At 37.3% G+C, this 13,317-nt stretch overlaps 1 protein-coding gene across 1 annotated transcript in view; it reads right to left on the reverse strand.

The window, feature by feature from the left end:
• The window catches only part of ODAD2 (outer dynein arm docking complex subunit 2), a 190,411-nt gene that overhangs the window by 32,759 nt on the left and 144,335 nt on the right, over positions 1 to 13,317 (reverse strand). The gene's annotated exons all lie outside the window — the stretch shown is intronic.

A 13,317-nucleotide genomic window follows, 5' to 3' on the forward strand; every position in this document is an offset into this window, starting at 1 on the left:
AAACCTTGAAAAAAGATTAGACGAATGGCTAACTAGAATAACCAATGTAGAGAAGTCCTTAAATGACCTGATAGAGCTGAAAACCGTGGCACGAGAACTATATGACAAATGCACAAGCTTCAGTAACCGATTCGATCAACTGGAAGAAAGAGTATCAGTGATTAAAGATCAAATGAATGAAATGAAGTGAGAAGAGAAGTTTACAGAAAAAAGAGTAAAAAGAAATGAACAAAGCCCAGGAAATATGGGACTATGTGAAAATACAAAATCTACGTCTGATTGGTGTACCTGAAAGTGATGCGGAGAATGGAACTAAGTCGGAAAACTCTCTGCAGGATATTATCCAGGAGAACTTCCCCAATCTAGCAAGGCAGGCCAACATTCAAATTCAGGAAGTACAGAGAACGCCACAAAGATACTCCTCAAGAAGAGCAACTCCAAGACACATAATTGTCAGATTCACCAAAGTTGAAATGAAGGAAAAAATGTTAAGGACAGCCAGAGAGAAAGAACGGGTTACCCACAAAGGGAAGCCCATCAGACTAAGAGCGGATCTCTCAGCAGAAACACTACAAGCCAGAAGAGAGTGGGGGCCAATATTCAACATTCTAAAAGAAAAGAATTTTCAACCCAGAATTTCATATCCAGCCAAACTAAGTTTCATAAGTGAAGGAGAAATAAAATCCTTTACAGACAAGCAAATGCTGAGAGATTTTGTCACCACCAGGCCTGCCCTACAAGAGCTCCTGAAGGGAGCACTAAACATAGAAAGGAACAACCAGTACCAGCCACTGCAAAAACATGCCAAAATGTAAAGACCAGCAGTGCTAGGAAGAAACTGCATCAACTTACAAGCAAAACAGCCAGCTAACATCATAATGACAGGATCAAATTCACACATAACAATTAACCTTATTAACAATATTAACCTTAAATGTAAATGGATTAAATGCTCCAATTAAAAGACACAGATTGGCAAATTGGATAAAGAGTCAAGACCCATCAATGTGCTGTATTCAGGAGACCCATCTCACGTGCAGAGACACACATAGGCTCAAAATGGATGGAGGAAGATCTACCAAGCAAATGGAAAACAAAAAAAGGCAGGGGTTACAATCCTAGTCTCTGATAAAACAGACTTAAAGCCAACAAAGATTCGAAGAGACAAAGAAGGCCATTACATAATGGTAAAGGGATCAATTCAACAAGAAGAGCTAATTATCCTAAATATATATGCACCCAATACAGGAGCACCCAGATTCATAAAGCAAGTCCTTAGAGACTTACAAAGAGAATTAGACTCTGACACAATAATAATGGGAAACTTTAACACCCCACTGTCAACATTAGACAGATCAATGAGACAGAAAGTTAACAAGGATATCCAGGATTGAACTCAGCTCTTCACCAAGCGGACCTAATAGACATCTACAGAACTCTCCACCCCAAATCAACAGAATATACATTCTTCTCAGCACCACATCGCACTTATTCCAAAATTGACCACATAGTTGGAAGTAAAGCACTCCTCAGCAAATGTAAAAGAACAGAAATTATAACAAACTGTCTCTCAGACCACGGTGGAATCAAAGTAGAACTCAGGATTAAGAAACTCACTCAAAACTGCACAACTACATGGAAACTGAACAACCTGCTCCTGAATGACTACTGGGTACATATCGAAATGAAGGCAGAAGTAAAGATGTTCTTTGAAACCAATGAGAACAAAATACAACATACCAGAATCTCTGGGACACATTTAAAGCAGTGTGTAGGGGAAATTTATAGCACTAAATGCCCACAAGAGAAAGCAGGAAAGATCTAAAATTGACACCCTAACATCACAATTAAAAGAACCAGTGAAGCAAGAGCAAACACATTCAAAAGCTAGCAGAAGGCAAGAAATAACTAAGATCAGAGCAGAACTGAAGGAGATAGAGACACAAAAAACCCTCCAAAAAATCAATGAATCCAGGAGCTGGTTTTTTGAAAAGATCAACAAAATTGATAGACCGCTAGCAAGACTAATAAAAAAGAAAAGACAGAAGAATCAAATAGATGCAACTAAAAATGATAAAGGGGGTATCACCACTGACCCCACAGAAATACAAACTACCATCAGAGAATACTATAAACACCTCTATGCAAATAAACTAGAAAACCTAGAAGAAATGGATAAATTCCTGGACACATACACTCTCCCAAGACTAAACCAGGAAGAAGGTGAATCCCTGAATAGACCAATAATAGGCTCTGAAATTGAGGCAATAATTAATAGCCTACCAACCAAAAAAAGTCCAGGACCAGACGGATTCACAGCCAAATTCTACCAGAGGTACAAGGAGGAGCTGGTACCATTCCTTCTGAAACTATTCCAATCAATAGAAAAAGAGGGATTCCTCCCTAACTCATTTTATGAGGCCAACATCATCCTGATACCAAAGTCTGGCAGAGACACAACAAAAAAGGAGAATTTTAGACCAATATCCCTGATGAACATCGATGCAAAACTCCTCAATAAAATACTGGCAAACCAAATCCAGCAGCACGTCAAAAAGCTTATCCACCATGATCAAGTGGGCGTCATCCCTGGGATGCAAGGCTGGTTCAACATATGCAAATCAATAAACATGATCCAGCATATAAAGAGAACCAAAGACAAAAATCACATGATTAAGAACATTCCATGCTCATGGATAGGAAGAATCAATATCGTGAAAATGGCCATACTGCCCAAGGTAATTTATAGATTCAGTGCCATCCCCATTAAGCTACCAATGACTTTCTTCACAGAATTGGAAAAAACTACTTTAAAGTTCACATGGAACCAAAAAAGAGCTCACAGTGCCAAGACAAGCCTAAGCCAAAAGAACAAAACTGGAGGTATCACGCTACCTGACTTCAAACTATACTACAAGGCTACAGTAACCAAAACAGCATGATACTGGTACCAAAACAGAGATATAGACCAATGGAACAGAACAGAGCCCTCAAAATAATACCAGACATCTACAACCATCTGATCTTTGACAAACCTGACCAAAACAAGAAATGGGGAAATGATTCCCTATTTAATAAATGGTGCTGGGAAAACTGGCTAGCCATATGTAGAAAGCTGAAACTGGATCCCTTCTTTACACCTTATACGAAAATTAATTCAAGATGGATTAGAGACTTAAATGGTTTTAGACCTAAAACCATAAAAACCCTAGAAGAAAACCTAGGTAACACCATTCAGGACATAGGCCTAGGCAAGGACTTCCTGTCTAAAACACCAAAGGCAATGGCAATAAAAGCCAAAACTGACAAGTAGGATCTAATTAAACTAAAGAGCTTCTGCACAGCAAAAGAAACTACCATCAGAGTGAACAGGCAACCTACAGAATGGGAGAAAATTTTTGCTATCTACTCATCTGACAAAGGGCTAATATCCAGAACCTATAAAGAACTCAATCAAATTTACAAGAAAAAAAACAAACAACCCCATCAAAAAGTGGGCAAAGGATATGAACAGACACTTATCAAAAGAAGACATTTATGTAGCCAACAGACACATGAAAAAATGCTCATCATCACTCGCCATCAGAGAAATGCAAACCAAAACCACAATGAGATACCATCTCACACCAGTTAGAATGGCAATCATTAAAAAGTCAGGAAACAAGTGCTGAAGAGGATGTGGAGAAATAGGAACAATTTTACACTGTTGGTGGGACTGTAAACTAGTTCAACCATTGTGGAAGACAGTGTGGCAATTCCTCAAGGATCTAGAACTAGAAATACCATTTGACCCAGCAATCCCATTACTAGGTATATACCCAAAGGATTATAAATCATGCTGCCACAAAGACACATGCACACATATGTTTATTGCGGCACTATTCACAATAGCAAAGACTTGGAACCAACCCAAATGTACATCAATGATAGACGGGATTAAGAAAATATGGCACATAAACACCATGGAATACTATGCAGCCATAAAAAAGGATGAGTTCATGTCCTTTGTAGGGACATGGATGCAGCTGGAAACCATCATTCTCAGCAAACTATTCCAAGAATGAAAAAACCAAACACCACATGTTCTCACTCATAGGTGGGAATTGAACAATGAGAACACTTGGACACAGGAAGGGGAACATCATACACCGGGGCCTGTCGTGGGGTGGGGGTAGTGGGGAGGGATAGCATTAGGAGATATAGCTAATGTAAACGACGAGTTAATGGGTGCAGCCCACCAACATGGCACATGTATACATATGTAACACACCTGCACGTTGTACACATGTATCCTAGAACTTAAAGTATAATAAAAAATTAAAAAAAAAAAACGCTCTGTTTAAATATGCTTTTAGAATAAATGTCTGGCACCCAGGAAGCTGAAAAAGCAAAAATGATATGACTTTCATTATTATCTTGCTCTTTTGCTACACTTAGGCTTTTCTTTTTCATTTCTTCTCACTTATAGCTCTAAGAATGGGAGGAAGATTTATTTGGCTAGCGATGGGGTGGTGGCGAAGGAGTTGGATTGGACTTAGCAGAAGCAAGGTGGATCCATTATAGTGAAGCAGAGCTTGCTTGGATGAAGAAAACAAGTATTCTATTGGCTCAGCCCCTCCTAGGCACGTTCAATTTTCCCAAGTGCTCCTGGATATTTTAGAAGTCAGCTGAATCACCTCAGAGGTAAAAGCATTGCCTAGCGCTCCCCAAGGAAAACTGAAAAAGAGGGGGAAAAAAGTGGCTTTAAAGAGTCATCCTCTGGTATAAAAATCAAGATGAGAATTCGTAATTCCTACTGAAGAGAATCTGATTTTGCAAACTTCTCTATCACAGAGGAGCAAAGTGCTAAATAAATGTGAAAAAAAAAAAAAGCTCCTAATGGGTTTCATAAACAGAACCATTAAAGGGCAGCATGGCCAAGTGCAGTAATTTTCAATTCTTTTTAAAGTCGCAAAAACTACTCTAAAATAGGAGCTTGTGCACGATTCTAATGTGTAAAATAGAAAAAGTAGCTGCTCTAATTGCAGTAGGTGAACCACCCAGCAACAGCTCTGAGTACCAGCCCCTGATCTCTGTCAGGGGAACCCAGAGTTCCTTGAGTCATGGTTCGAAATCTACTAATCAAATGGACACAGCACTAAAGTGAGCAATACAATAATTTATGATGTTACATCATATATTGATTGTGTAGGTTTAGATACTTCACTAGTTTGGGCCTTAGTTTCCTCATCTGCAAACTGTGTGTTTAAAATGAAAACATTTGCTGGGCACAGTGGCTCACACCTGTAATTCCAACACTTTGGGAGGCCAAGGCGGGGGAATCGCTTGGAGTCAGGAGTTTGAGACCAGCCTGGCCAACATGGTGAAACCCCATCTCTATTAAAAACACAAAAATTAGACAGCTGTGGGGGCAGGCGCCTACAATCCCAGCTACTCAGGAGTCTGAGGCATAAGAATCGCTTGAACCTGGGAGGTGGAGGTTGCAGTGAGATGATATCGTGCCACTACACTCCAGCCTGGGTGACAGAGCAAGACTGCGTCTCAATAAATAAATAAACACCTACATAAATAAATAAATAAATAAATAAATAAATAAATAAAATGGAAACCTTGGCTTTGCCAGCCCTAATTTTCTATGAATTTATTCTCTAAGAGAAAATATCAAAAGAAAAGACTGCTTCATGTTAAGATGGAGTAACAGGGACTGGATTTACCTTCCTGTCTAAAATAATTTAAAAATGGAAAAAACTCTGTGAAACAACAACTTTTAAAATATTGGGAATCAGACAACCAAAGATAGTGATTCTTGAGAGAAGGAAAACAAAAAAGGTAAGCCCTAAGACTGACCCAGACTAACTCCAGGGAGAATGTTTATAGGCTACAGCACAGGGAAGGAGAGCCCAGACAAAGCTTGACAGTCTCTCCAAGTTGAGGAGACAGAGCTGGAAGTCTGGGAGAACCACAACCACTGGAGTCTTCAGGGCAGATAATGGAGATTGGGGAGCAAAACAGAGAACCCCAGGGTCTGCAGAAGGTGCCTCTTGAATATTCGGCTCAATACTGATTAGCACCTGTATGAGGAGAAACTGTTTGAGGGCAGGAAAAGAAGAATCTTCTAAACTTCTACAAGAGGAGGGACAGTGTCTATCCACCACTCAGAGTGGAAGACTTCATAATGCACAGGTAGAGTAGCCAGAGGTCTCGCCTCAGTAGTGGGAAAAAAAGTATCCGTACTCTAGTCTTGCTAACAAAGCATTAAAGTAAGAACTGAAAGGATCAAATTGTTTCAAAATAGCAATCTGCGTCTTAGAACAAAGCTCAGGAATATTTATAGATATCCTGTTCCCCCAAAAAACAAAAACCAAGCACTCAACATGCTAATATTCAAGGAACCGAAAGCAACCCAGAAATGATATTAGAGTTGGATTACATATGAAATTAGAAAAAGACTCAACATGTCAAGTAGAGACACGAAAAATGTGAAAGGAGATCCAAATCAAATGTCGATAGTATTGCAGATGTAAAACACGCTAGGTAGCAAAAAAGGCAAATTAAACATTGCAGAAAAAAAAAATTAGTGAGCTTGAAAACAAATAAAAAGTTCCTAATTTAAAACATAGGAAAAATGTAACAAAATAAACAAAGTCTCAGGGAGCTGTGGGAAAACTTTCAGTCACTCAGAGAGCTGTGGGAAAACATTTACCTATATTTTCACCAAATATAGGTGATAGTGGAGTTTGCAAGGACGGTAAAAAGGGAAGAGGATGGAAACATATTTGAAGAAATAATGGCTGAAAATTTTCTAAATGTGATGAAAACCATAAGCCCACACATCTCAGAAGCTTAGCAAACTCCAAGCACAAGAAACATGAAGGAAACTACACAAGGCCCATCATAATCAAATTTCTCAAAACCAGCGAAAATGATGAAATCTTAAAAACAGCCAACGCAAAAAGATACATGACATACAGAGGAACAAATGTAAGGATGATAACAGATTTCCTCTCTTAAACAATGCAAGTGAGAATAAAATGGAGCACCAGGTTTAAAGTTAGGAAAGAAAAAAATTCAGCGTAAAATTCTATACCTAGCAAAAATATTTTTCGAAAACAAAGACAAAATAAAAAGTCTTTTTTAGATATATAAGACCTGAACGAATTCATCATAAACAGAATTGCACTACCAGGAATGTTAAAAGTCTTTTAGGCAGAAGGAAAATGATATCAGAAGAAAATCTGCATTTACAGAAAGGAATAAATAGCACTGGAAAAAATTACTATGAAGGTAAGTAGAAAAGATATTTTCCTGTGTATTTAAATCTCTGGGAAAGACGATTGTTTATAGTCAAAAACAAGAACAATACAGTTGAGCTTATAATGCTTGTAGGAATCAAATGTATGATAAAAATAGCATAAAAGCGAGGAGGGCAAAAATGGAAGCATATGGTTGTACAATTCTTAAATTATATGTTAATATGTATAACATTACTAGAAGTTACATTATACTGAATTAAATACATATGCTATGAACTCTAAAGCAATCACTAAATGACAACACGGAATAATAACTAATAAGCCAAACATGAGATAAAATGAAATGATAAAATCTTCAAATAATCCAAGAGGAGATAGAAAAAGAGGAGTAAAGAGAAAGAGCAGATGGGAAAAATAGAAAACAAATAACAAGATGGTACATTTAAAGCTAACCGTGGCCGGGCACAGTGGCTCACGCCTGTAATCCCAGCACTTTCAGAGGCGGAGGTGGGTGGATCACCTGAGGTCAGGAGTTTGAGACCAGCCTGACCAACATGGCGAAACCCCGTCTCTACTAAAAATACAAAAAGTAGCCAGGCGTGGTGGCACCAGCCTGTAATCCCAGCTACTCAAGAGGCTGAGGCAGTAGAATCGCTTGAACCCAGGAGGCGGAAGTTGCAGTGAGCTGAGATTGTACCACTGCACTCCAGCCTGGGTGACAGAGTAAGACTCAGTCTCAGAAAAAAAAAAAAAAAAAAAAAGCTAACCATGTCAATATCACATTAAATGTAAATAGTGTAACCACTTCCCCTCCCAATAAAGGCAGAGGTTGTATAAAAGGTTGAATAAAAAAGTAAGCCTTGGTCAGGTGTGGTGGCTCACACCTGTAATGCCAGCACTTTGGGAGGCCGAGGCCAGCAGATCATGAGGTCAGCAGATTGAGAACATCCTGACTAACATGGTGAAACCCCTTCTCTACCAAAAATACAAAAATTAGCTGGGCATGGTGGCGTGTGCCCGTAATCCCAGCTACTCAGGAGACTGAGGCAGGAGAATCGCTTGAATCCGGGAGGTGGAGGTTGCAGTAAGCTGAGATCACGTCACTGCACTCCAGCCTGGTGACATGGCGAGACGCTGTCTCTAAATAAATAAATAAATAAATAAATAAATAAATAAATAGTAAGCCCTAACTATATGTTGCCTACAATTTTCCACTTTAAGTAAAAAGATACAAATATGATTAAAGGATAGAAAAAGCTATAAAACTTTAGTATGCTAATTAATATTAGTGCCCTCTCAAGAAAAACAAGGGTGTCTATATTAGTATTGAAAATTATTTCAAAACAAAGAATATGACCAAGAATAACGATAACCATTTTATAACAATAAAGAGGGCTTTGAGAGAACATAATATTTCTAAATATATATGCACCTAATAAAAGAGCTTCAAAATATATAAAGAAAAAACTGATATAACTGCAGAGAGAAATGGACAAATCCACAATAATTGATAGAACAAGTAGGAAATCAATAAAGATGTAGAATTATTGAACAATATCAACCAACTCAATCTTAGTAAACTTCACAGAACACTATACCCAACCATATTAGAATACTCAACCATATCAGAATACTCATTCTTTTTCAAGTACATGTTGAACAATAACAAGATAAATAATGTTCCAGGTCACAGAACATATTTCAAAAAATTTTTAAATATTCAAGTAATACAATGCATGTTTTCCAACTATAATTATGTAAATCAATAACAGAAAGGTCACTGGAAAATCCCCAAATGGTTGGAAACTAAATGACACAGTTCTAAAAACACACTTCTAAATAATTCATAGGTCAAAGAAGAAATCAAACAGGAAATTATATAAAGTGTTTTTACTGATTGAAAATGAAACACAACATATAAAAATTTCTGGGATGCAACTAGAGCAGCATTAGAGATAAAGTGCTAGCACTAAGTGCGTCTGTTAGAAAAGAATATGTGTCTAATAATTATCTTAGTTTTCACCTTAAGAAACTAGATGAAGGATAGCAAATAAAACCCTACATTGGCCGGGTGCGGTGGCTCACACCTATAATCCCAGAATTTTGGGAGGCTGAGGCAGGCGGATCATCTAGGTCAGGAATTCGAGATCAGCCTGACCAACATGATGAAAACCCGACTCTACTAAAACTACAAAAGTTAGCCAGGCATGGTGGCACATGCCTGTAATCCCAGCTACTTGGGAGGCTAAGGCAGGAGAATTCCTTGAACCCAGGAGGCGGAGGTTGCAGTGAGCCAAAATCACGCCACTGTACTCCAGCCTGGGCAACAAAGAGTGAAACTCCACCTCAAAAACAAAACAACACAACAGCAACAAAAACAACAACAACAAAAAAACCCTACATTAAGCAGAAGAAAGGAAGAAAGAATGATCATGTTGGAAATCAGTGAAATAGAAAACAGAAAAATAGAGAAAATCAATAAAACCAAAAGTGATTATTTCAGAAGATCAATACAATTGATAGAGTTCTAGCCAGAATTTTTGTCTTCTCTTTGATCCTAAGCAAAGACAAGACAAGTTTACCAATATCAGAAATAAAAGAGGTTCCATAGCTATAGATTCTACATATAATAAAAGAATAAAGGATTATTATGAACAGTGTTATGCCAATACATTTGACAACTTAGGTAAAATAAACTAAATTCTTGAAAGACATAAGCTACCAAGTCTCATTAAAAAAGAAATAACCTCAATAGCCCTACATTGGTTAAAGAAATTAGATTTGTAATTTAAAACATTCCACAAATGAAAACGTTATGTTCAGATGGCTTTACTTGTGAATTGTACCAAATATCTACAATATTTAAGGAGAAAAAAATAGCAGTACTATAAATCTTTTCCAGAAAATTGCAGAGGAAGGGACGCGTCCTGACTCATTCATTGAAGCCAGCATGACCTGATACAAAAACAAAGACACTGCAAGGAAAGAATACCACACACCAATATCTCTCATGAGCATAGATTCAAAATTCTGAACAACATTTTTGCAAATTGAATTCAATAATGTATAAAAAGAGTAACATATCATGGTCAAGTAGGTTTTTCCCAACAATAGTGAGTTGGTTTAACATTTGGGCACCAATCAATATGGTCATGATAATAACAAACCAAAAAAAGAAAAAATAATAAGATAATCTCAATAGATATAGAAAAAGTATTTGAGAAAATCCAGTATATATATTCTTGATTTCTAGAATTCTCATCAAAGTAGTAATAGAAGGAACTTTCCAACATGATAGAGGTCACCTAAAAAAACCGACAGCTAACATAAAGCTTAATGGTGAAAGACCGAATGCACTCCCCCAAGATAGAGAATAAGACGAGGGTATTTGTTTTTATCACTTCTTTTCAATATTGTGTAGGTCAACTATCACTACACAAAATGCTTGGGACTAAAAGTGTTTCAAATTTTCAGATTTCGGCATATTTGCATATACAGAATATCTTGGGTGTGGGACATGAGTCTAAACACAAAATTCATTTATGTTTTGTATGTACCTTATATACACATAGCCTGAAGGTAACTTTATATAATATCTTAAATAATACTGTGTGTGAAACAAAGTTTCACTGTGTTTTGACTGCCTAGTCATGTGACATCAAGTGTGGAATCTTCCCCTTGTGGCATCATACTGGCACTCAAAGAAATTCAGATTTTGGAGAATTTTGGATGTCAGATTTTAGATTAGGGATGTTCAACCTGCATAGGAGTTTCCAGCCAGTGCAATCTGGCAAGAAAAATAATTAAAAGGCAGTCAGGTTTAAAAGGAAAAAGAAAAACTGTTTATTCACAGATGACATGATTGTTTATGTGACACGCTGAGAAACTACAATGTGTTTTTGTATAGCTCAAAATCACAAAATGAAGCGTGATTTTTACATTTTTGTATTGTTGTAAATAATAATAAAAATAATAGCAACAGTAACAGTAAAACAAGGAAGAATCTGCCACAGGGACTCTATTGACCCATAAAACCTAAAATATTTATTATCTTGCCTTTTAGAGAAAAGGTTTGTTGATTCCTGGTCTGTGTAGAAAGTTTGATGGAATCTAAAAACCTACTAGAATAAGTGAGTTCAGCAAGATTGGAAGATATGAGATTAACATACATATTCTATGTCTACATCATACCAATAAACAATCAGAAATTGACATTTTAAAAATACCATTTACAGTAACATCAAAATGTTAAACATATATGGATAAATCTGACAAAGATTTGAATGACATGTACACTCTAAACTATAAAATGTTACTGAAAGGTAAGACTTGAATTAATGAAAGTATCCCTTGTTCATGATTGGGGAAAGTTAATATTGTTAAGACATCGATATTCCCCCCAAAATACATAAATTCAACAGCATTCCAATCAAAATCCCAGAAAGCATTTCCTGTATAACTTGGCAAACTGATTTTAAAATTCCTGTGGAAATGTAAAGGCACCAGAGTAACCCAAACAACTTTGAATAAAGAATTAGGTAGGAAGACTTATCCTACTTAATTTTACTTTTGTAAAGCCACAGTAATTAAAACTGTGTGGTACTGGCATAAATATAGACAAATATAACAGTGGAACAAAACGTATATCAAATTGATTTTTATTTTTGTTAATTAATTAATTTATTTAATTTTTTTTTGAGACAGGACCTGACTCTGTTGCCCAGGCTGGAATGCAGTGGTGGGATCACGGCTCACCGCAGCCTCAACTTCCCAAGCTCAAGTGATCCCCCACTTCAGCCTTCCTGGTAGCTGGGACTACTGGTGCACAACACCATGCGTGGCTAATATTTTGTGTGTGGAGGTCCGGGGGATGGGGTCTTGCTATGTTGCCCAGGCTGGTCTCCTCCTAAGGTTAATCAATCCTCCTGCCTTGGCTTCCCAAAGTACTGGGATTATAGGCATGAGCCACTGTGCCTGGCTCAGTTGTTTTTGTTAATTGCAAAAGAAATTCAGTGAGAAAAGGGCAAACAGTTTTTTCAATAAATGCTGCTAATATGCCCTCCAAATGAACTTTGATTCATAATTAGCATCACAAAAAAGTTTACTTAAATGGGTCATAGACTAAAAGTGAAAAACCAAAAATCATAAAATTTCAGAAGAAAGCATGAAATCCTTGTGACCATGTGTTAGGCAAATATTTCTTGGATATGCAACCAAAAACACAATTCATTAAAAAAAATTGACTTCATCAACATTAAAAACTTCTGCTCTTCAAAAGACACAGTTAAGAGAATGAAAGACTAGCTACTGACTGGGAGAAAATATTTGCAAATTACACATCTGGTAAGCAGCCACAATGCATACAGAACTCTCAAAACTCAATAATAAGAAAACAAACAACCCAATTAAAAAGTGGTCAAAAAATGTGAACACTTTGCCCAAGGAGTTATACAGCTGATATACAAGCACATAAGAAGATGTCCACATCATTAATTATTAGGAAAATTGAAATTGAAATCGTGAGATACCATGACATACCTATTAGAAAGTCTAAAATCAAAAAGACTGACCATACCAAGTTTTGGCAGGGATGCTCTCCTACACAGCTGGTGGGAATGCAAAAATGGCACGCTTTGGAAAACGGTCTGGCAATTCTTTAAAAAGTTAAAGGTACACATACTGTATGATCCAACCATTCACTCCTGGGTATTTACCTAAGAGAAGAGGAAGCAAATGTCCACCCAATGACTTGTACATGAATGTTCGTAGCAGCTTTATTTATAACAACCCAAATTGGAAATAAATATTCATTAACAAATGAAAGGTGGTTGGGCACAGTGGCTTACACCTATAATCCCAGCATTTTGGGAGGACGAGGCAGGCAGGTCGCTTGAGGTCAAAAGTTCGAGACCAGTCTGGCCAACATGGCAAAACCCAGTCTCTACCAAAAATTTAAAAATTAGCCTGGTGTGGTGGTGCACGCCTGAAACCCCAGCTACTCGGGAGGCTGAGGCACGAGAATTGCTTGAGCCAAGAAGGTAGAGGTTGCAGTGAGTCCAGATCA

The sequence above is a fragment of the Macaca mulatta genome, chromosome 9 (genome assembly GCF_049350105.2).
Source record: "Macaca mulatta isolate MMU2019108-1 chromosome 9, T2T-MMU8v2.0, whole genome shotgun sequence".
NCBI classification, from domain to species: domain Eukaryota; kingdom Metazoa; phylum Chordata; class Mammalia; order Primates; family Cercopithecidae; genus Macaca; species Macaca mulatta.